At 42.4% G+C, this 21726-nt stretch overlaps 1 protein-coding gene across 4 annotated transcripts in view; it reads left to right on the top strand.

Annotated features, from left to right (window-relative positions):
• The first annotated feature begins 6275 nt into the window (after nt 1-6275).
• Nucleotides 6276-21726, top strand: part of LIPK (lipase family member K) — a 74008-nt gene continuing 58557 nt past the window's right edge. Inside the window, exon 1 of one of the 4 annotated variants that reach the window (XM_007537783.3) lies at nt 6276-6401. The gene's annotated coding sequence lies outside the window, so the exon portion shown is untranslated. Of the gene's footprint in view, nt 6444-21726 lie in introns of all 4 variants that reach the window. The other 3 variants (XM_060186440.1, XM_060186535.1, XM_060186464.1) reach the window with 3 other exon arrangements.

Raw genomic sequence — 21726 nt, 5'->3', positions numbered from 1 at the left:
TGATCTCTGAGATGTGGAAGCGCTCGCGCCCCATGAGGAGCTGGCCAGTCTTGCAATGATGTTATTCCTCGCACCCACCTTTGCTGCAGTTTTTATGAGATGTTCGTGAAATGACAGAGTGCGATTGAGAGTCATGCCAAGATAGACTGGCTGGGCTTCATGCCGGATTCTCGTATCGCCAAGCTGCACATTAAGCTCATGCGAGGCCGAGGCATGGTGTAGATGGAAAACAGATGATACCGTTTTTGCAGTGCTAGGGATTAGTCGCCATTTTTTACAGTAATCAGATATCAGAGACATGTCTTTCGTGAGTGTTTCCTCAAGGATGTCGAACTTGGATGCCTGAGTTACACAGCAGATGTCATCGGCGTAGATGAACTTCCTTGAAGAAGTTTCTGGGAGGTCATTGATGTAAATATTAAATAGCATAGCATCCAGAACAGAGCCCTGGGGGAGGCCACTTGAGACAAGTCTCCATCTGCTAGACTTGTCAACCAGATGCACCTGGAATCTTCTGTTTTGGAGAAGAAACGATATAGTGTTGGCCACCCATGGAGGCAGGCATCTTGAGATCTTGACTAGGAGACCACGGTGCCGGACCATGTCATAGGCTGCTGTGATATCAACAAAGACAGCACCCGTCTTTGGATTCCAGAAGAATTTCATTTAACTACAACTGCATAATTAGCAAAGCATAATTCTAAGTTACATGTACCAATTGTTATATTTAATTTCACTATGTCTGGTAAAGAGCACACATCTTTATAGAGACAATTATTGTGTCCTGCAAAGTGGTTCAGTGTATCAACTTTGCTGCTTCCACCAGGGGTAATCTTGGTGAATATCAGCTTCAGATTACCCTGTGTGAAGCAAAGTTGAAGTGATAAGAAACATTTCTGCTGGTGAGTTCAGTGAACATTCCTAGCATCAGCCTTGCCTCTGACTTTCCTTACCAGCATCACAAACTGTAGTTCCAGTGGGCCCTGAGGCAAGCAGCTTGTCTCTCTGATCATCTGTGACTGACTCCTCTTGAGAACAGATCTGGAAGCCTAAATTCAGTTTTAAATAAACAGAAAATGTTCACCTAGTTTAGATAAACTACAAGCCCCCAAATCTAAGTTTACATGAATAGAGAAAAATGCTTTGTGGTCATATCAGATGACTGCAGAATTAGCAATAACTTGTTTCCAAAAACTCTAAAGGCAGCTGGGACATTCCATCAGTGGTCTGACATAGATGTGACATTTTATTCTTATGAGAAGCTCTACTTACTGATATTTTAAATGGTACTTTCTTATTTATAATCTTTGAATACAGCTTTGTAGAAACTATGCAGGCACCCACATTTGCCACAAGAGGGCAGATTGGAGACTGTATTTTCTTGTTTGAAGCTTTTAGCTTGGGACAAGCTTTGAGACTCCATCTCTCCTAATCAAACCCAGCATGAGGAATCACTCACAAATTCAGGAGTTTGATGTAACAACAAAGGGTTGAATTTAGATAAAATAATGTTTAATTCTGATTATTCCTTGAAAAATTCTTATTCTAGTAAGGTAAGATAGACCTGCAATACACAATTATCTTTCTACTAAAAAATAGCAAAGGGCCAGGTGGTGGCACACCTGGTTTAGTGCTCATATGACAGTGTATAAGGACCTGGGTTCAAGCACCCAGTCCCCACCCGCAGGGGGAAAGCTTCATGAGTGGTGAAGCAGGGCTGCAGGTATCTGTCTCTCTCCCTTTCTATCTCCCCTTCCCTTTTCAATTACTCTCTGTCTCTATGCAATAATAAATAAATAAATATATTTAAAAATCAACAATAACAACAACAAATTGTTACCATATTTTTTTAATTGTCACTTTCTTACCAAAGCATTAATGTTTGTATTCAAGAGTTATTTATATGTGGTAACAGGTTTTTCTTCCTGGACTTTTTTTTTACTAATAAGTAAATATCTTTCCTACATTTTCTACTATGTCTTATGAATAAACAGTATTTGTTAGAGGAGCCCTGACTCTAAGGAACACAGGGAAGTGTCCAGGTGCCTCTCCATTCTTCTACAAGAAGACACTTATAAAAAGTGATTCCTAATCAAGTTACAAGTCCTCATTCAAAAGTATCTTCCGGTCTAGTTGAAAATGATCCAAGATGTAGCTCTCTTTGTCTTTGTAACCTGACGTGCCTTTGTAACACAATTAGAGTACTCATTTAGATTAATTACTGGGAATTTAGATAGCTATCAGAGGTGACTGTGCTGATAAAAATGTAGCAGAGTCAATGACTAGTATTCTAAATAGCAGAGACCGTGCCCCAGTTACTAGCTGAAAGGTATGCAAGTACAAGAAACACAGAGAGCCCAAGCTGAGTCATTTTGGACCTACGCTAACACCAACACATATCATGATCAAACTGACACAGACGGAAGACAAAAGTAAAGGGAAACAATAAAGGACAACAGATAGAGGAGGCCACAGTGCGGCTCTGTCCACACCTCTCAGCAGATAGAGGAGGCCACAGTGAGGCTCTGTCCACACCTCTCAGCAGATAGGGGAGGCCACAGTGCGGCTCTGTCCACACCTCTCAGCAGATAGGGGAGGCCACAGTGCGGCTCTGTCCACACCTCTCAGCAGATAGGGGAGGCCACAGTGCGGCTCTGTCCACACCTCTCAGCAGATAGGGGAGGCCACAGTGCGGCTCTGTCCACACCTCTCAGCAGATAGGGGAGGCCACAGTGCGGCTCTGTCCACACTTCTCAGCAGCAAGCTTGCAGACTGACATGAAATGACAAGGACTGATGAAGTACAAAGAAAGATTCATCAAGAATATGCTACCCTGTCAGACTCCTGTTCAGAATAGCTGGGGCACCAAAAGCTTTTCAGACAAGGGACAAATGAAAGAAAATAGTACTGCTCAGCCTGCCTGACAAACAGTTGTTCTAACTGAGAAAAGCAAATTAGTCGACTTAAAAAAAATTTAAAAGTCCCACGAAAGCAATCAAGACCTAGAGGAAGCAATGGCCCTGAAATATCTTCCATCTGCAACTTGACTCAATGTCAATGGACTAAATTCACCCATTCTTACCTTTCAGTTCCTGATTATTAAACATTTGTCCTGCTTTGTCTTACCATCTTTCAGCCACCAAGCTGCAGGCACTACCATGACACCCTCCTGACCTCCCTGTGCAGACGCCCTCACCCATGTGTCCTGGAGCCTCCCCTCCCCAGAGCCCTGCCCCACTAGGGACAGACAGACACAGGCTGGGGATGTGGACCCACCTGTCAACACCCATGTCCAGTGGAGAAGCAATGACAGAAGCCAGACCTCTCACCTTCTGCTCCCCATAAAGAATTTAGGCCCATGTTCCCAAAGGGATAAAGAATAGGGAAGCTTTCAGTGGAAGGGATGGGACACGGAACTTTGAAAGTGGGAATTGAATGGAACTGTACCCCTGTTATCACAAAATAATGTGAATCATTATTAAATCACTAATTAAAAAAAAAGACACAGAGGAGACACATGGATTTGGAATCACAAGACAACTATATGTTGTCTGTAAGACACCCATCTGACTAGCCAGTGTAAAAATAGTAGAGAATAAGCTCAAATGAAAAAAGGGTAAATCATCATACTTGTTAATGGACCACACTTCAAAAAATATTTATTTTATTTTAATAATAGAGATATACATAGGGAAAGATAGGGAGGAGAGAGAGAGAGAAACTCTCAGAGTACTGCTCACTTTGGCTTACAGTGGTGCTGAGGGACTGAACCTGAGACTTTAGAGTCTCAGGCATGAAAGGCTTTTGATGAACCATTACGCTGTTTCCTCAGCATACCAGAGGAAAAAAAAAAGTTAAGGTAGAAACAGCCATTCTCCTATCTGACACAAGAGATTTTAAAACAATTAAGGTAATAAAAGATAGAAATGGGCATCATTTAATGCTTAGGGGATCAGTTAGCCAAGAGGAGATAATAGTCATCACTATCTATGCACCCAGTGAAGGGGCAGCAGCATATGCTCAACAGCTACTGAGGGAACACATCAATAGTAACACAGTAAGACTGGGCGGCCTGGAACCTCTATTCCCAAACAGACAGATCAATCAGACAGAAAACTTCTAGTTTACAAATAAATAAATGTACACCATGGTGGGGGACTATCCCAGGGATGCAAAGCTTTTTTAATTAATTAATTTTCCAAGGACTCTCCATACAGTCTTCCAAAGGCACTGCAGCAGTTTACATTCCCAACAAAGACTAGGGTTCAAGCCCCCGGTTCCCACCTGCACAGAGAAGCTTCATGAGTGGTGTAGCAGTTCTGCAGGTGTCTCTCAGCCCCCCCCCACTCCCTCTATTTCTCTCTGTCTCTATCAAAAAGAAAGAAAAGGAACAAATGAAAAAAAGAAAATGCCAATTATCAGCGGATTCATAGTGCTGGCCCCAGGCCCCAGTGATGATGCTGGGAGGGGTGGGGGAGATTAGAGAGTAGAATAAAGACTTTTTTTTTTTTGACGTTTCTGACTTTAGCTAGTTAGTGATCCTGACACACCACTTTCCTGGACTGAGACTGATGTTTTCTTCATTTCTTTCCAATTCTAATACTCTGTTAATGTAGCAAACTTTTAGGAACTAGGGCAGTCAAAGCTATAATTAGAAATAAATGTATAGGGGGCCAGGCTGCAGTGCACCTGGTTGAGTGCACACACTACAGTGTGCAAGGACCCAGGTTCAAGCCCCTGGTCCCCACCTGTAGGGGGACACCTTTACAAGTGGTGAAATAGAGCTGCAGGTGTCTCTCTGTCTCTCTCTCTCTCTCTCTCTCTCCCTAAGTCCCCCTATCCTCTCAATTTCTCTCTGTCTCTATCCAAGAATAAAATAAATTATTTTTTAGAAAGGAAATAAATGTGTGTCAGAATAGCATATTGGTTATTTTGAATTCAAGAAACAGTCAAGAACTGAGTGATCTTCTAAATCACTTACTTTCCTAATAGCAGAAATTTACTCTGTTTCTTGTCCTCTCTCGTTTTTTATTGATGAGATCAGGGGAAAAATATCTCTTAAAGAAAGATACCTTCTTTGTGCAGAGATAGGGAGATACTTTATGGTGGGAGACAGGAAACAAAACTTTTCTTTATGTGTTTTATCTTTCACGAACATATCACTTCTTTGTTTAAAAACTTTCTAAAGTGTTTTGACCATCCTCTGACTCACCTATCTGTGCACACTCCAAGTTCATTGTGTGTTTTCTCTTCTTAATGCCTGGAATGTCTGTTGGGACTATGTGTAAGCCTGGTAGAGCTTAGGGAGAACTACCCCCATCCTTGGATGGAGGTCTGAGAAGATAACCTCTTGGTGAGTCTCTCTCAACCGAGGTGAACGAAAGGGAGGAAACTCAGACATAGTTCTTTCCTTCTTGACTCTCAGGCCCACAGAAACCCCAATACTTCTCCCCATTAACTGCAGGCCACATGGCCGCAGATTCACTTATTCAAAGTCACCTTCTGATCACAGAAGAACACACCTTATCACACACTCCATCATACACCTTAGACCCCAGACAAGAGAGATTCCAAACTATATGGCTCTTTGATATCCATCTTCTCTCTGTCTCACCCTACGGGTTTAACCCCTATGCTTCTCTCAAATACCTTTGGATAATTAAGTTGCTTGTGTTATGGAAAATAACTGTCTTGTATCTCATCAATTCCTGTCATACCAGCCCCCCACCATAAGGGCAAGCTGATCTTTAAGAAACCTGTAATCTCTGACATATTTCAATAATAATTCCATTTGTTTAATTTTCCATTTAACTTATGTCCACCTTGCTAATAAACGAGTTCTGAGCACACTGAAGGGCTCCCCAGTGTCTTTACTCTAGAAAGAACTGGTCCGTTACCTTTCCCCTGGAGATCACCCAGCCACTGGGCCAGCATAGTCCAAGGAAGGCGTCCTGAAGTTCCTTTGCAGGTAATATATGTTACAGCTTAAACATGCAAGGAGGTTAGGAATTTTAGAGTGAAAGTTAAATACAATCTATTGTACCTGTCCTTGGGTGAAAAATAGTTTCTAAATGGAGAGTCTTTGTTCTGCAGAGAGGTTTCCAAACCATGTAACCCTTGAAGCACAGAACTCAGGGCTAAGGCTGGCAGGAGCAAGGACTTGACGGCACTGTTGTTCTTTCCCTACTGACTAATGACTCACCTACGAAGGCTGCCTGGGTGGCACCAATGATGCTTAAACTCTTAATTACTGTGCCTCCAGTTGAGAAGTTGCTGATTGCAATATCTTCCAAGCTGCTCCAGACAGAGCACACTTCAGACAGAGCTGGCTCAGAAAGGTTCTGAATCTCTTGGAAGCCCACAAGACTTGGAGGTGGACGCACTGGAACTCTGGAGACCAGGTAACAACAACTGATCTGTTATAACTCCAGAGTCTGGAAGATGTAAGTCTGTGTAGAAGTAGTGAACTTGAAAGGCTGGTCAAGAACGCTGTGGTTTAGGTCTGTCATGTGAAACAAAAGATAGCAATGTGATTGTTCCAGGTGGAAAAGAAATGTTCTGGGGTTTTATAGGCTTTTTAGGAGGGGAAGAATTTAGGAAGACAACTTTGCTATGTGTGAACTTCAGTGAGAGGTACTGCCACAGCTACACACCTGAGGAGTACTAGTGAGAGATGCTTTAAAGTATTCAAAAGATCTTTCTCTAATGCTGTTCACCTAGGGTATTAGAAGAAGATTTGGCCAATGTTTCTTTTTTTTATTATTTTATTGTTCTGGGTCACTGTAAAAGCTCTTCATTGGCTCATTGCAATGGTCTTGAGCAGGAGTGTTATTTCATTTAAAGAATTATTGAGTGTGCAAGATAGCCAGCTCACTTGTGGACTGCAACCCAGGTTCAAGCTTGGCCCCTACTTACCTGGAGGAAGCTTCAGTGTTGTGATATCTTTCATTCTCCCCCCCTTTCTCCATCTCTCTTTGTTTGAGAAAGGTGGCCTGGAGAGGTGAGCTCTTGGCAATCCCCCCTCAATTATTAAAGTAGCTTTGCTTTTTAACACTATAAAACTTGCAGGCATTCAGTGTTAAAAATGAATATCTATACCTGAACATTTTGTTCACTACTACTAGTAGAATTCCATCTTCCACCAGAAGCTTAATACCTTTAACCTTCTTTACCTATTCATCTTCTGCCTTCTTTTCTGGTCACCACTAACTTGGTATTATACGTCAATGTTTATTTAGTTAATTCGTGTGTCTTCTCTCTGTGTGACCAATGACTAAGCACAGGGGGTCTGTATTACCCGGTTAAGCTTATTTCACTTAGCTCAAAACCCTCTAGGTCTATCTATGTTTTTGTCAATGACAGAATTTCATCTCTTTATTATTTAATAGTTGATCAGCATTCCATATCTTCTATAATATTTTTTTTTACCCTGATCTGCACAGCTCTGGTTCATGCTGGTGTCAGAGATTAAAGTGAGACCCTCTGAGACTCTGGCATGAAAGTTTTGCATGACCCCTGTGCTATCTCCCCTGCCCCATCTTTACCCAGTCATTTGTGGATGGATTTAAACATTGTTTCCGACTCTGAAAAAGTGTAAATAATGCTGTGACGAACAAGCAAAACATATGTCTACAACCACTGATGGATACTCTTTCTTATGAACAGGACTGTTTGAAGAGAAATGTGGAGGTCAAAGGATCGGTGGGAGTCGTTGTATTAAGTGGCATTCTCAGAAACTCTAGACACCCCTAATATTTTGTGAAGGGCGTAGAAGTCTTCTTTTCTGCTGTATTTTAATGAATAGCTTCTGAAATGAAGAGTGAACAGTGGCTCATACGATTGTGGCTCATATTTATAAAAATATTTTTTATATTTTTTGTATTATCTTTTTTTATTGATTGGATAGAGACAGCCAGAAATTGAGAGGGGAGGAGAAGATAGAGAGGGAGAGAGACAGACACCTGCAACACTGCTTCACCACTCACAAAGCTTTCTCCTGCTTCCTTGAATATGCATGTGCGCTCAGTGAGGTGCGCTACCCCCAAGCCCCAAGGAAACTTAAAAATAACATGAAAGTCCAAACTTCAAGAGCAGAAAGTGCAGGTGAACCAAACTGATAGACTAGTGACTCCCTAGGCAATGAGAAATTATATGATTGTCCTTTCACTTGATGTTTTAAAGTAAGCAGTCATTTATTTGTTCTCCTGTAAAAGACTGTTATTTTTAGGGGGCTGGGTGGTGGGACACTGGTTGAGCACACACATTACAATGCACAAGGACCTGGGTTCAAGCCCGCAGCCCCCACTTGAAGGGGGAAAGCTTCACAAGTGGTGAAGCAGGACTACAGGTGTCTCTCTGTCTCTATCTCCCCCTTCCAATAAATAAATATAATAATTTTTAAGTTTCTGATTAGTTTGTTTCCCAAAATAAGAAACAAATTAATATCAGTCCACAAAAATATAATGTCCTTGACATATTTGCTGTTTTGTATTTCTTCTCTCCAATAGGCATTTTATTCTCTGTTTCAGAAGCTCTTCTGCTGCCTATGTTTAGAGCACAGAACTATTGGACTTTATCCAGCGCAAAGATCTTGTCCAAGGCACCCTTATTCTTCCTTTGGCACAAAGTCCTTCTCCTGTGAATTCTCAAATCTGGAACTGGTAGCTGGGCACTGTATTGTGTGATGATTCTCTCTGTGTAGCTTGACAACAGCCTCACTTTTGTGTACTTATCAGCACCCTCACGCTGTGGGTGGAGGAATTAAGAAAACAGAATAACAAATCTATGTGCTGATCAATATTGATACTAGCAGTTGTGCAAAACCGCGAGAGGGAGTCCTTCGATAAGAACTATGACTATCTGACTTTGTGAAAGATCAAGTAAAGGCAAAACAGAATCCAGATGCAGGGTCCTCTGACCCTTGTTCATAGGTGACGGAGTTCAGCTCTAGACCTGACTGCTTCATGGTGCCATTAAGTGTATCTTACTATGAGTAATTCAAGCTAATAATGCAATGGACTCTTCTTATTTATTGAGTGTTTGTTTGTTTGTTGTTTTTTTCCCACAACATTTTTCAGCTTTGGCTTATGGGAGTGCTAGGGATTGAATGCAGGATTTGGAAGCCTCAGGCATAAAAGACGTTTTGCAAAACCATTATACTATCTCTCCTTAATAATGGGAGAAAAATAAATTAACAATAATTAAATTAGGAAAAGGGGATTTTTTAAATTCCTAATACCCAAATATAATAGTTACCATCTTAGATGAATTATTGTTTTTAATCATATTTTAATTTGTTTGGGATTTTTTAAAAAATCAAAATTTATTTAAATCTCTAAACTGCTTAAAACATATCTACACTTCTTGAGCTACCAACATATTTCCATTACAGAAGTCTGTAAACATTTACAGACTTTTTAGGTTGACATGCAAGATACTTTATCATAGGTCTAAATATTTACAAAGCATTTTCAGTCACATTGCAAGTAATGCTATTTTAAAAATATATTATTATAAATATTTTAATTGTGTAATAAAATTAACTAATATCAATACAAGTAATCTAACTGGATGAAGTTCTGTATCTTTTGTTTCATCTTTCTGAATCATTATTTCTGTCCCATGTATTTAACAGGTGTCAATACTGATAGCATCCTCATATAAGACCATGAAACCCTTTGAATTTTCTGAAACTCTGTGTCACAAATTAGTGACATGGGTAAAAAAATAATTTATAACTTTCTTCTTTCTAGTACTTCCAGTTGTAGGTCATTTTTCAAATTTTTGAAAATGAGAAATTAGAAGCTAATTTTCAGTGGTTAATTCCTTTTGGGAAATGATGTTAATTTTTTCAGGTCACTCCCTTTCCAGTTATGTATCAATATTGCTAAGTGATTCCTTTCTAGATTCCAGAGTATTCTGCTGTCTGTGGTAAATCACAACAGCTAAAATGCCAGACAAAAGGTTATGGTTTTTTCTCTGTAATATCACATTAGAAAAGGAGAACTTGTTTGAAGATAGAAATTCTCAGACTGGGAGTCAGGCGGTAGCGCAGCAGGTTAAGTGCACATGATGCAAAGCACAAGGACCGGTGTAAGGATCCCACGCTCCCCACCTGCAGGGGAGTCACTTCACAGGCAGTGAAGCAGGTCTGCAGGTGTCTATCTTTCTCTCCCCATCCCTGTCTTCCCCTCCTCTCTCCATTTCTTTCTGTCCTATCTAACAACGATGACATCAATACCAACAATAATAACTACAACAATAAAAAAGGGCAACAAAAGGAAAAATAAATATAAAAAAATTAAAAAAAAGAAATTCTCAGACTATAAATGTGGGAAATAGTATACATGAGAACTGAAAATCTAGAATTTGATTTTTTTAAATTTTCTTATTGGTGATTTTATAATGATTAACAAGATTGAAAAATAACATGGGTATACTTTCATACACTTCCCACCACCAGAGTTCCCTGTTCCATCCCCTCCATTGGAAGCTTCCCTGTTCTTTATCCCTCTGGGAGCATGGAGCTAAATCCTTTATGGGGAGCAGAAGGTGGGAGTTCTGGCTTCTGTCATTGCTTCTCCATTGGACATGGGTGTTGGCTGGTGGATCCACACCCCCAGCCTGTTTCTGTCTGTCCCTAGTGGGGCAGGGCTCTGGGGAGGACAAATTGGTGATGCCTGTCCAGGAAGTCAGGATGGAGTCATGGTAACATGTGCCACTTGGTAGCTGAAAGGCAGTAGGATATAAAGCAGGAGAGATGGTTTAATAAACAGGAACCCAAAGGTAGAAATAAAGCAGATGAAATTAATGGTTTTGGTGTGGAAAGAAGCTAGGAAGTTGGTTTTAGATATATTCCCTGTAGCCCATGTTGTTTTTTTCTTTTTCTTTTATTTTTTTTATTGAGGAATTAATGTTTTACATTCGACAGTAAATACACTAGTTTGTACATACATAACATTTTATTTATAAAAAGGAAACATTGACTAAACCATAGGATAAGAGGGGTACAACTCCACACAGTTCCCACCACCAGAACTCCGTATCCCATCCCCTCCCTTGATAGCTTTCCTATTTTTTGTCCCTCTGGGAGCATGGACCCAGGGTCATTGTGGGATGCAGAAGGTGGAAGGTCTGGCTTCTATAGTTGCTTCCCCACTGAATATGGGTGTTGACAAGTCAATCCATTCTCCCAGCCTGTCTCTTTCTTACCCTAGTGGGGAAGGGCACTGAGGAAGCAGGGCTCCAGGACATATTGGTGGGGTTGGCTGACCAGGGAAGTCTGGTGGACATACTTATAGCATCTCGAACCTGGTGGTTTAAAAGAGAGTTAACATACAAAGCCAAACAAATTATTGAACAATCATGGACCTAAAGGCTGGAATTATGCAGATGAAGAGTTTGGGGATTCCTCCATTTTGTAGATAGAAATTAGGCATCTTTTAATTATATTCCAAAGGGCCTGTGGCTAGACTAGTTTTTGTTTTTGTTTTTTCCCCTGAGCCTGAAATCTGATATGCAGGTGGATTCAAGTTATTGTCTGGGGAGATAATATCATGGCTGGAAAAAAGACTAGAAAGCTGGATCAGGGAAGAGAGTAGCTCCCAAATATGGGAAAGGGGTATAAATATTGTTGACTGTAAACCCCATTGATTTGATGTGATCTGGGGCCCATAATCAGCTTAGAAGCCTATGTGACCTCTGCATCCCTGTAGATCTGAGCTCACATTCTGTGGTCATGAGTAGGAACATTCCATGCTGCCCCATTATCAGGACCCATCTTCTTCAGGTGTAGCATAGAGTATGTTGTCCAGCCTCCCATTGGAGGATGGAAGGAACACTCTCTACCATTGTTGATACATGTTGAGGGCAAGGTCCTATGGAGGCCCACAAAGGGATCTATTGTGTTTTTCCTGATAGGAATGACCAATAACAATGGAGAGAGGGATTTGTTCAAGGTCTAGGCCCATCAAGTCTGTTTGGGAAACTCAGGACTCCCTGAATAGGACCCCAGCTGATGGGGGGGCGTGATAGTGACTAAAGAGTCATTGTTAAAGTATGCCAGTCTCTTGCCCTTATTCAGCTTTTACAGTCCTTGCTTTGATGATGAGTTTAGCTTTGGAGTAAGGGAGAGAAGTGTAATAGGAAGTAGGTGAGGAGGGTATCTAAGTCTAAGTAGACACTATTTCATTATGAACTTTATACTGACTCTCTAAAGACTTGTTGGTCTGCTTCTAGTTCTGCTTCTGGGACCCCTTCTGTTACATTGCTTGACATTGTGGTCTATTTACAAGGACATTCTGTTACATTGCTTTGGTCTCGCTCCCCCTGCCTCCGGGAGATCTTGGGTTAGTCCTCGCTGGTTCGCACTTCTTCCTTCTCCCCGCCCCCTAACGTACGTATTCTCCCTTGGTTCCTGACTCTGCCGCTGGAGGAGAGAGATGCAGGAAAGAATTGGGTTGTGATTAGATTAGATTAGTTTGTTGAACCACTTCCCTGCTCATGAATAAAGATTGAACTGCATTCTCAGCTCAGCCATGAGTCTCTGGTCTTCTCTGTCTCCTGCCCATGAAGCCAGCCTGGCGAAAACAACAAAATGGCGCTTGAACAGGGACAAGAATCTCGGCTCCACACACGTGCAGCAGACCAAAGGAGATCAGATAAATAAAGCTGCCATAGCCTGCCTTTCTACTTATGAAGAGGTTTTCAAAAGGCTCTACTCTTTCTTCATGAGACAATTTCTCTGTCTCTGGAACGTTTTGTTATGGGCCACACTCTGGTTTCCAACTGCCGCCCACCCACAGGAGCCTGCTCACTGCCACGAGGCACAGGGCATTGGGCATGGGCTCCCTCCGCGCTGCTTGGCTGCTGGGAGTAGGGCGGCCGGCAAGGCGGGCAAGGTGGGCAGGGCTGCAGCCCATCCTGGCCCCCATCCTGGGGCACCTTGGCATGCACCTTCTGTATGGCCTGCCTACCCACCCTCCTACTATGATGTCTGTGCAGATCCTGGACCACCCGGAGACCGCGGGCTCCCTGCCAGGAATGGGCCCCCTGGCCGAGATCCCCAGCTCGGCTCTGACGGCAGAGGAGGTAGAATACGCAGACATCCGTGCCGTGATCGCACCCCTGCAATTCCTGGAGGTGAAGTTGGGCAAGAGGCCACCTCCAGACAATGCACCCCCTTGAACAACTAAGACAGTACAGATCTAAATTCGTGTTTAAAATGACATGTCTTTGTAACAAAAGTTTTTCTCCTTGTGTATTGAAGACCATGTTTATGTGTGTGTTTGAAGTTTGGTAAACATTAACTTTAAGGTTAGATGTAACTTTAAGGCTACATTCTTACCAGGCAAAGTTAAATGAAAAAGGTTTTCAACATAATTCTCATAAAGGTAAAATTAACTTACATTTAAAGTCTGAGGTAAAAATTAGTTAAAAATCAATATATTTGAACTAATTTGGTCTAAAAAAACCTGCACACACCTAGGGTTTGTCTCCATCTTATATGGGTGTAACAAAAGGTAAAAAAAAGATGTTATTGATATGTAAAGCTCTCAAATACCTTCTTAATTAGAGACATAACCAGCCCAGGCTAACGATAGATTGCACAATGGTTATGCTAATGTTTCTCATGCCTGAGGCTTTTAACCATGGTTCTTCTGTTTACCTTTCCACATTTTATTGAGTTTAAACTGTTTAAACAACCTTAAAATCATACTAGAAAAGACTTCCAATTATAATGGAGTTATCAATTGTGGTAAACTTCTAACCTGCTACAAGTTTTGATTCACAAGTAAGTGAATTGCAGCTGTCAAGTTCTCTACAGAAAAGTGGAATTCCAGCGGCTGACCTTCCTCATGCAGCATTTCATCCCTGCCATTTCTACCCCTAGTTGCCTGCTTTGGACTGACACTTCTATTGGACTTGCTGGTTTACCCTTTGGACACTTTACACAATTTTACAGCAGCTTCCTTCTCTTCATGCTGTTGGCTTTTCAAAGACTGACCCTGAGTAGTTCATAGACTTTGCAGACTGTTGCCTTGAGGACTATACAATGTCAAATAGCCCCTCCACTTGGCGGGCCATGCCCTCCCGCCTACAGGTCCTGCCCTTTGAGGCAGGAAATGCCCCTCATTACAAACCCTTGCCCCCCCCCCCCCCCAGAGACAGGGCACATTCCTTTGCACACCAAGCCTTCCCTTGACATCACACTGGCTCTTACTGTTCCCCTACTTGTCCCTTCCTGTTTTGTTATATCATTCAGGTTTAGGTCCAAAAGGTTTCTGCTCACCCCTACACTACTATTCCTCTGTCACAGATAGAGTCTTTTACAGACATTGAACCATGTTAATGCGATGACTAGATAGAAAGATAGAGTAAGATGTAGAAATATTGTGAGGAGATGGTTGATCCTGGCAGAGCTTAACCTATGAGAAGAGTCCCTCCAGTTAAGTCTCTCTCTCTAAAGAGGGGTTGAGCACAGAGGGGACACATGAACCTCATAAGGTTGGCGGCCATATAAGCCTTCGTCCCCCACAAAAAGTTCTACATCTTCCCACCTGAGCACGGCATTCCTTAAAAACATTTAAGCCTGCTCCACTCTATACATATCCTTACTGTGTCCATTAAATATAAAAGAAAAGGGGAAGATGCTGTGTAGATGTCTCCCCAAGGCTTTCCCCAACCAATCCTGTCCCGACACTTCACTCCGGGGTGTTGACCTAAAAAGCCCGCCTATTCTCCCTCCCCTCGCTCACTCTTTTGCTCAGTGGTGCGGTAGGAGGAGGACGGCCATTCTTAGCTGGCTCCACGTGTCCCAAACTGCCGCGTTCGCACCCCACACTGAGGTCCCCAGGTGAATAAAAGATTGTGTTCCCTTTCTGCTCCAAACCTCCTTTTTCTGTGTCCTGCCACCACCACATCAAGCGACACAGACTATTGTGTATTTTTCTTTCAGGTATATATATTGCCCTAATTTATGGATACATGTAAACATATGCCCTATCTCATGGGACCTGGTCTATATCTGCATTTTAGCACTTTGTTAGGAAGTAAACCTCATGGAATGGAATTAGAGAATACTACGAAAGGAAATGTCTCACCTGAGTAATGAGGCTGAAGGGTTGACATTCCATGCCTGAAACCTGTGGACACAGTCTGAAGTGAAGCATGCTGAGGTGGTACTCGTTGTGTTTATTAGGTTGGGATCAGCGGATGCAATATCATTTGGTATGAATTGAGAGAAGCATGCAGGAAAGTGAGCCCCACCCTAGAGGTTCCACGACTGGGGGAAATACAGGCTCTAAAGATGAAGGGGGAGGTTCCTTAGGTTTTAAGAAGACAATAGATAGTTATAGCTATAATCACATTATTTGGCAATTGGGTTAACTTTGAAATATCCCTTTGTTAGGATTTGCTGTATCATACACAATATCACTATAATATATGCCCTTTGACATTATTTGTATACAGCTGTGCCACCAGTTGCTTCTCTTCTCCCTGGTCTAAGCTTTTAAGAGAGTCAACATATTAAAGAATCAGCCTATGTATTAAAAAGACTCAGTTTGTGCTTAAAAAAGCTTGAGACATTATATCAATTTTTCCTCTCTCATATTAATTATTAATTTATCTGACTACAAATTGATAGGACTGTACATATATACCATTCCCACCACCAAAAGAGTGTATGCCATACTACCCCACCACTCCCCATCCCATGAAGCTTAACATCCACCCTCACCCTCAACCCAGATATTTTTACTTTGGTACCCTACTCCAAATTCAGTCAAATTCTGCTTTGAGTTTCCCTTTCTGTTATTTGTTCTCAACTTCTGTTTATGAGTGGGATCATCCCATACTCATCTTTATCTTTCTGTCTTAGCTCACTTAACATAATTCCTTCTAGCTCCATCCAAGATGGGTCAGAGAAGGTGGGTTCATTGTTCTCCATAGCTGTGTAGTATTCCATTCTGTATATATATATATCACAACTTTCTCAGCCATTCATCTGTTTTTGGGCACCTGGGTTGCTTCCAGGTTTTAGTTATTATTAATTGTGCAGCTATGAACATAGGTGTACATATATCATGTTGGTTTTGGAGTTCTGGAGTCCTTGGGAAATATCCCCAGGAGAGGAATTACTGGGTCATATGGAAGGTCCATGTCTAGCTTTGTGAGAGTTCTCCAGACTGCTCTCCACAGAGTTTGAGCCAATTTACATTCCCACCAGCAGTGCAGAAGGGTTCCTCTGTCTCCACAGCCCCTCCAGCATTTGTTGCTGCTGTCCTTTTTGATGTATGCCATTCTCACAGGGGTGAGGTGGTATCTAAATGTTGTCTTTATTTGTATTTCTCTGACATTCAGTGACCAGGAGAAATTTTTCCTAAAGAATCCAACAGAAAACTACTGAAAGTTATTAGGCAATATAGTAAAGAGTCAGGCTATAAAATCAATGTACAAAAATCAGTGGCATTTCTTTATACAAACACTATATCTGAAGAAGACATTCAAAAATCACTCGCATTCACTGTTGCAGCAAAATTAATAAAATACCTAGGAATAAACCTGACCAAAGAAGTGAAAGACTTGTATACTATAAACTATGAGTCACTACTCAAGGAAATAGAAACTGATACCCAAAAATGGAAAGACATACCATGATCACAGATTGGAAGAATAAATATCATCAAAATGAATATTCTCCCAAGAGCCATATACAAATTTAATGCAATACCCATCAAAGTTCCACCAAGCTTCTTTAAGAGAATAGAACAAAAAACTACAATAATTTATCTGGAGCCAGAAAACACCTAGAATTGCCAAAGCAATCTTGAGGAAAAGAAACAGAAGTGGAGGCATCATGCTCCTCGATCTCAAACTATATTATAAGGCCATCGTCATCAAAACAGCCTGGTACTAGAACAAAAATAGGCACACAGACCAGTGGAACAGAATTGAAAGCTCAGAACTAAGCTCCCACACTATCAAATACTTAGAGTAAAACATTGGTGGAAGACTTTCCCACCTAAACCTCAAGGACATCTTTGATGACACAAACCCAATTGCAAGGAAGACTAAAGCAGAAACAAATCATGAGACTACATCAAATTGAAAAGCTTATGCACAGCAAAAGAAAATATCACACAAACAAGGAGACCCCTCACAGAATAGGAGAAGATCTTCACATGCCATACATTAGACAAGAGACTAATCACCAAAATATACAAAGAGGTCAGCAAACTTAGCACCAAAAAAGCAAATGACCCCATCCAAAAATGGGCAGAGGATATGAACAGAACATTCAGTACAGAGAGATCCAAAAGGCTAACAAACACATGAAAAATTGGCCCATGAGTTTTTTAAAGGCTATGTGCCTATGTGTTTCATAAAGTCATTACATGCCCTAGGACAAAGAATACTGACATATATATTATTTTCAGCATATTTCTCTAGTTAACAGTAGTGGGCTCCATGCTACTATGAAACTTTCATAAGCATCTAATGTTTTTTAGCTACAAGATCTAATGAGCACAGTGTAGTTTATTTAAATACTCTTTTATAACTGAACATTTTTTATTTTTGTTGCTGTTTATTATAAATACAACTATAGTATGAAAAGACCTGCCTTCTCCTAGCACTTAGAATCTATTTTCCTAGTACAAATGTACTGAATTGCCAGGCTAGCTTCGTGGGTGGGAGAGAGAGATGACCAGGGACTCATGGCTGAGTGGTACACAGTTCAGTCTTTATTCATGTGGAATGCAGCACAATATAAGCTATCTCTAATCACAATCCTGTCCTTATATATCCTGAGGTGGAACTGTCAGGTTGGAAAAGGATGTACGTAGGATAGGGGGTGGGGAGAAGGAAAAAGCATGCAAAACAGTGAGGATTAAACCAATTCCCTGGAGGCAGGGTAGTGCTTAGTTAACAGTGGTTATGTAAATAGAATACAGTGTTAAACTGGGGGGATTAAACCAATGAAACAGAAGGGGGTCTTAGAAGCAGAATTTAGAAGCAGACCAACACTGAATGTCCAACAGTACAGATTTTAATCTCTTCTGATCTGCCTTTGGCGTGTCATCCCTGTTAGGCTGTCTGCTCTTGTGTCATGCTTCTCCATGCATCTCTATGGCATTCCCAAAGTTAGTTCTGAAGAGTGTCTCCTTTCTCCATTGGATTCTGTTTGTTGCTTTGCCGTAAGCTTCTTCTAGCATTTTCCCTTCTTCCGTAGCTAGTCAACAGAGTCAGGTTGAGCCTGATGTAAAGTTTCGAGACCTCCTTTGAATCTGGAGAGGTGGCAGTCGTTGACTATGTGGGTCATAGTCTGTCTGGAGTCGCAGGGGCAGTTCGGGTCGTCTCTGGCTCCCCAGCGATGGAACATAGCGGCGCACCGGCCATGGCCTGTTCCATAGCGATTGAGGAGGGCCCAATCATAACGTGCTAGGTCAAAGCCGGGTTGACGCTTGCAGGGGTCTGTGATGAGGTGTTTGTTCTTTACCTCAGCTGACTGCCAACTCTGTTTCCAAGAGACTGGAACAGAGAAGTTCAGTGTAGGCGTAGGGGACCAGATTGGGTGACGAGACGTCAAGCGTTGGACAGGGTGGGCGAAGATATCTGCGTGTATTGGCAGGTCTGGTCGAGCGCAGACGTGGAAAATGAAATTAGATGATGCCACATCCTGATGAATATCTGGCGGGGCGATGTTGCTAAGAACTGGCAGCCATGGAACCAGGGTGGAATGGATGGTTCCAGAAATTATCCTCATGGAGGAATATGATTTGGAATCGACCAAGTGGACATGGGGGCTACGGAACCATCCTGGGGCACAGTATTCTGCAGTGGAATAGCATAATGCCAGAGATGATGATCGCAGTGTGGAAGCGCTCACGCCCCATGAGGAGCTGGCCAGTCTTGCAATGATGTGATTCCTTGCGCCCACCTTTGCTGCAGTTTTTATGAGATGTTCGTGAAATGACAGAGTGCGATCGAGAGTAATGCCAAGATAGACTGGCTGGGCTTCATGCCAGATTCTCTTATCGCCAAGCTACACATTAAGCTCACGCGAGGCTGAGGCATGGTGTAGATGGAAAACAGATGATACCGTTTTTGCAGTGCTAGGGATTAGTCTCCATTTTTTACAGTAATCAGATATCAGAGACATGTCTTTCGTGAGTGTTTCCTCAAGGATGTCGAACTTTGATGCCTGAGTTGCACAGCAGATGTCATCGGCGTAGAAGAAGTTTCTGGGAGGTCATTGATGTAAATATTAAATAGTGTAGGAGCCAGAACAGAGCCCTGGGGGAGGCCACTTGAGACAAGTCTCCATCTGCTAGACTTGTCACCCAGATGCACCCGGAATCTTCTGTTTTGGAGAAGAAACGATATAGTGTTGGCCACCCATGGAGGCAGGCATCTTGAGATCTTGACTAGGAGACCACGGTGCCAGACCGTGTCATAGGCTGCTGTGAGATCAACAAAGACAGCACCCGTCTTTAAATTCTTCTCTGGAATCCATTTTCAATGTAAGTTGAGAGGGCCAGGGCTTGTTAGCAGGTAGATCTTCCTGGGCAGAAACCAGCTTGGGTGGGTGATAGGAATTTCTCTGTAAGATGAGAAATACGTGACAGAAGCAGCCTCTCAAGGAGTTTGTAACACACGGAGAGGAGCTGGTACCTATCTATACATGCTAGGGTTTGTTTCTGGACACTTGGTTCTATCCTAATGATCTGTATTTGTTTTTGTTCTAGTTCCATCATTTTTTTTTTCTCCAGGGTTATTGCTGGGGCTCAGTGCCTGCACCATGAATCCACTGCTCCTGGAGGCCATTTTTCCCCCTTTGTTGCCCTTGTTATTGTAGCCTTGTTGTGGTTATTATTATTGTTGTTGATGTTATTGGTTGTTGGATAGGACAGAGAGAAATGGAGAGAGGAAGGGAAGACAGAGAGGGGGAAAGAAAAACAGACACTGCAGACCTGCTTCACCACCTGTGAAGCGACTCCCCTGCAGGTGGGGATCTGGGGGCTCAAACCAGGATTCTTATGCTGGTCCTTGCACTTTGCACCACGTGCGCTTAACCCGCTGTGCTACCACCCGACCCCCACCATGCAATTTTGATTACTATAGCCCTGTGATGAGGTTTTAAGTCAGAAAGTATGAAGCCTGTACTGTTGTGCCCACACCCAGGATTACTGTGGAGATTCTGAATCTTTTGTGGTTCCAAACAGAATTCTGTAAGATATATATATATATCTTCAATATGTTCTTTGGCATTGTGATGTGATTTTAACAATTGCATTGAATCTGTATATTATTTTGGGTGGGACGACCAGCTTGGAAGGGCTTGAGCCTGAGGGGTGTGTCAATCCTGTTAGTCTCTCTCTCTACAGAGAGGTTGAGCAAGGAGGGACAGTAGAACCCCAAAAGGTGTGCCTCTTATTAGTCTCCCTGCCTCACAATGTGCCCCACACTCCTGATACTATGGCCATTAGTTAAAAAGAAAGGGGGAGATGTTGGATAGTCTGCCAGCTCCCCCTGGCTTCTGCTTAACCAAGCACCGGTATGCCTATATAGGGATTGGTTTGATCCCATTCAAAGTGGTCTATTTAAATCACTTTTACATTTACATAAAGCACCACACTCCCTCCAGGGCATTAATGGTTTAGTGGTAATATTCTCACCTGCTCCGCCCCCTCTCCTTGTCACACCCTGATACTCTCCTTGTCAAACCCTGATCTTCCACCAGTCACTTTTCGCTCCACCCTATCTATGTCACATCCTGTTTCCACCCTACTTGGAGAGTATAAAAACAGCTGCTCTTCTGATTAAACACACTTGGAAATTGCTTTCCGGCTCCGAGAGTTCCAGAGTGTATCTCCTGCGAAGTTAGTGCGGCCGAGTTCCTGCTCCCTCTCCCACGCAGCAGCCTAGATCGGCTCCAGTCGAGTTCTCTCCAAGCCAGAGAGCACTAGCTCGGGAAGAAGCACCCTCAGGCTATCCCGGCATGTGTTTTTTATTATTATTGAATGGGGACAGAAAGACATTCAGAGCGGACATGGAGAGAGAGAAAGAGAGAGAGAGAGAGACGCCTTCAGCCCTGCTTCACCACTAGCAAAGGTTTTTCCCCACAGGCAGAGATTAGGGGCTTGAACCTAAGTCCTTGTGCACTGTAATGTGTGTACTTCACCTGGTGCACCACTGCCTGGCCCCAGATCTTTTATTTATTTATTTATTTTGGATAGAGACAGAGAGAAACTTAAAAGGAAGGGAGAGGTAGAGAAGGAGAGACAGAGACACCTGCAGCCCTGCTTCATAGTTCCTGAAGCTTTCCCCTTGCAGGTGGGGACTGGGACTTGAATCTGGGACCTTGTGCCCCGTGACACATGTGCTTGACAGTGACCAGGTGGGTGTTCCACCACCTGGCCCCTAAAGTGTTTACTATAAACCTGTATCAGTTCCTCAGTGAGTCTTTGTAGAAGTCATCTCTTAATCATCCCAGTGTGCTCCTATTATGCAGGTTTCACAAGCTGAGTCACCTGAACCAAAGTTTATTTTGCTTTTAGAACTGTGGACAGCACCTGCTGGGCTTAATCACAACCTGCTGTGGCATCTCAAACTGACTGCTTTGTGCTGCCTGTGGATTTCTGTTTATTTGTCTCAGAGGAAATGGTCTATGGAAAGCCCAAAGGCCTGGGGGGATAGCATAATGGTTATGCAAAATGCTTCCCT

Source organism: Erinaceus europaeus, chromosome 1 (genome assembly GCF_950295315.1).
Source record: "Erinaceus europaeus chromosome 1, mEriEur2.1, whole genome shotgun sequence".
NCBI lineage: Eukaryota > Metazoa > Chordata > Mammalia > Eulipotyphla > Erinaceidae > Erinaceus > Erinaceus europaeus.
The sequence above is the reverse complement of the archived record's forward strand: the minus strand, read 5'-3'. Positions and strand labels throughout refer to the sequence as shown.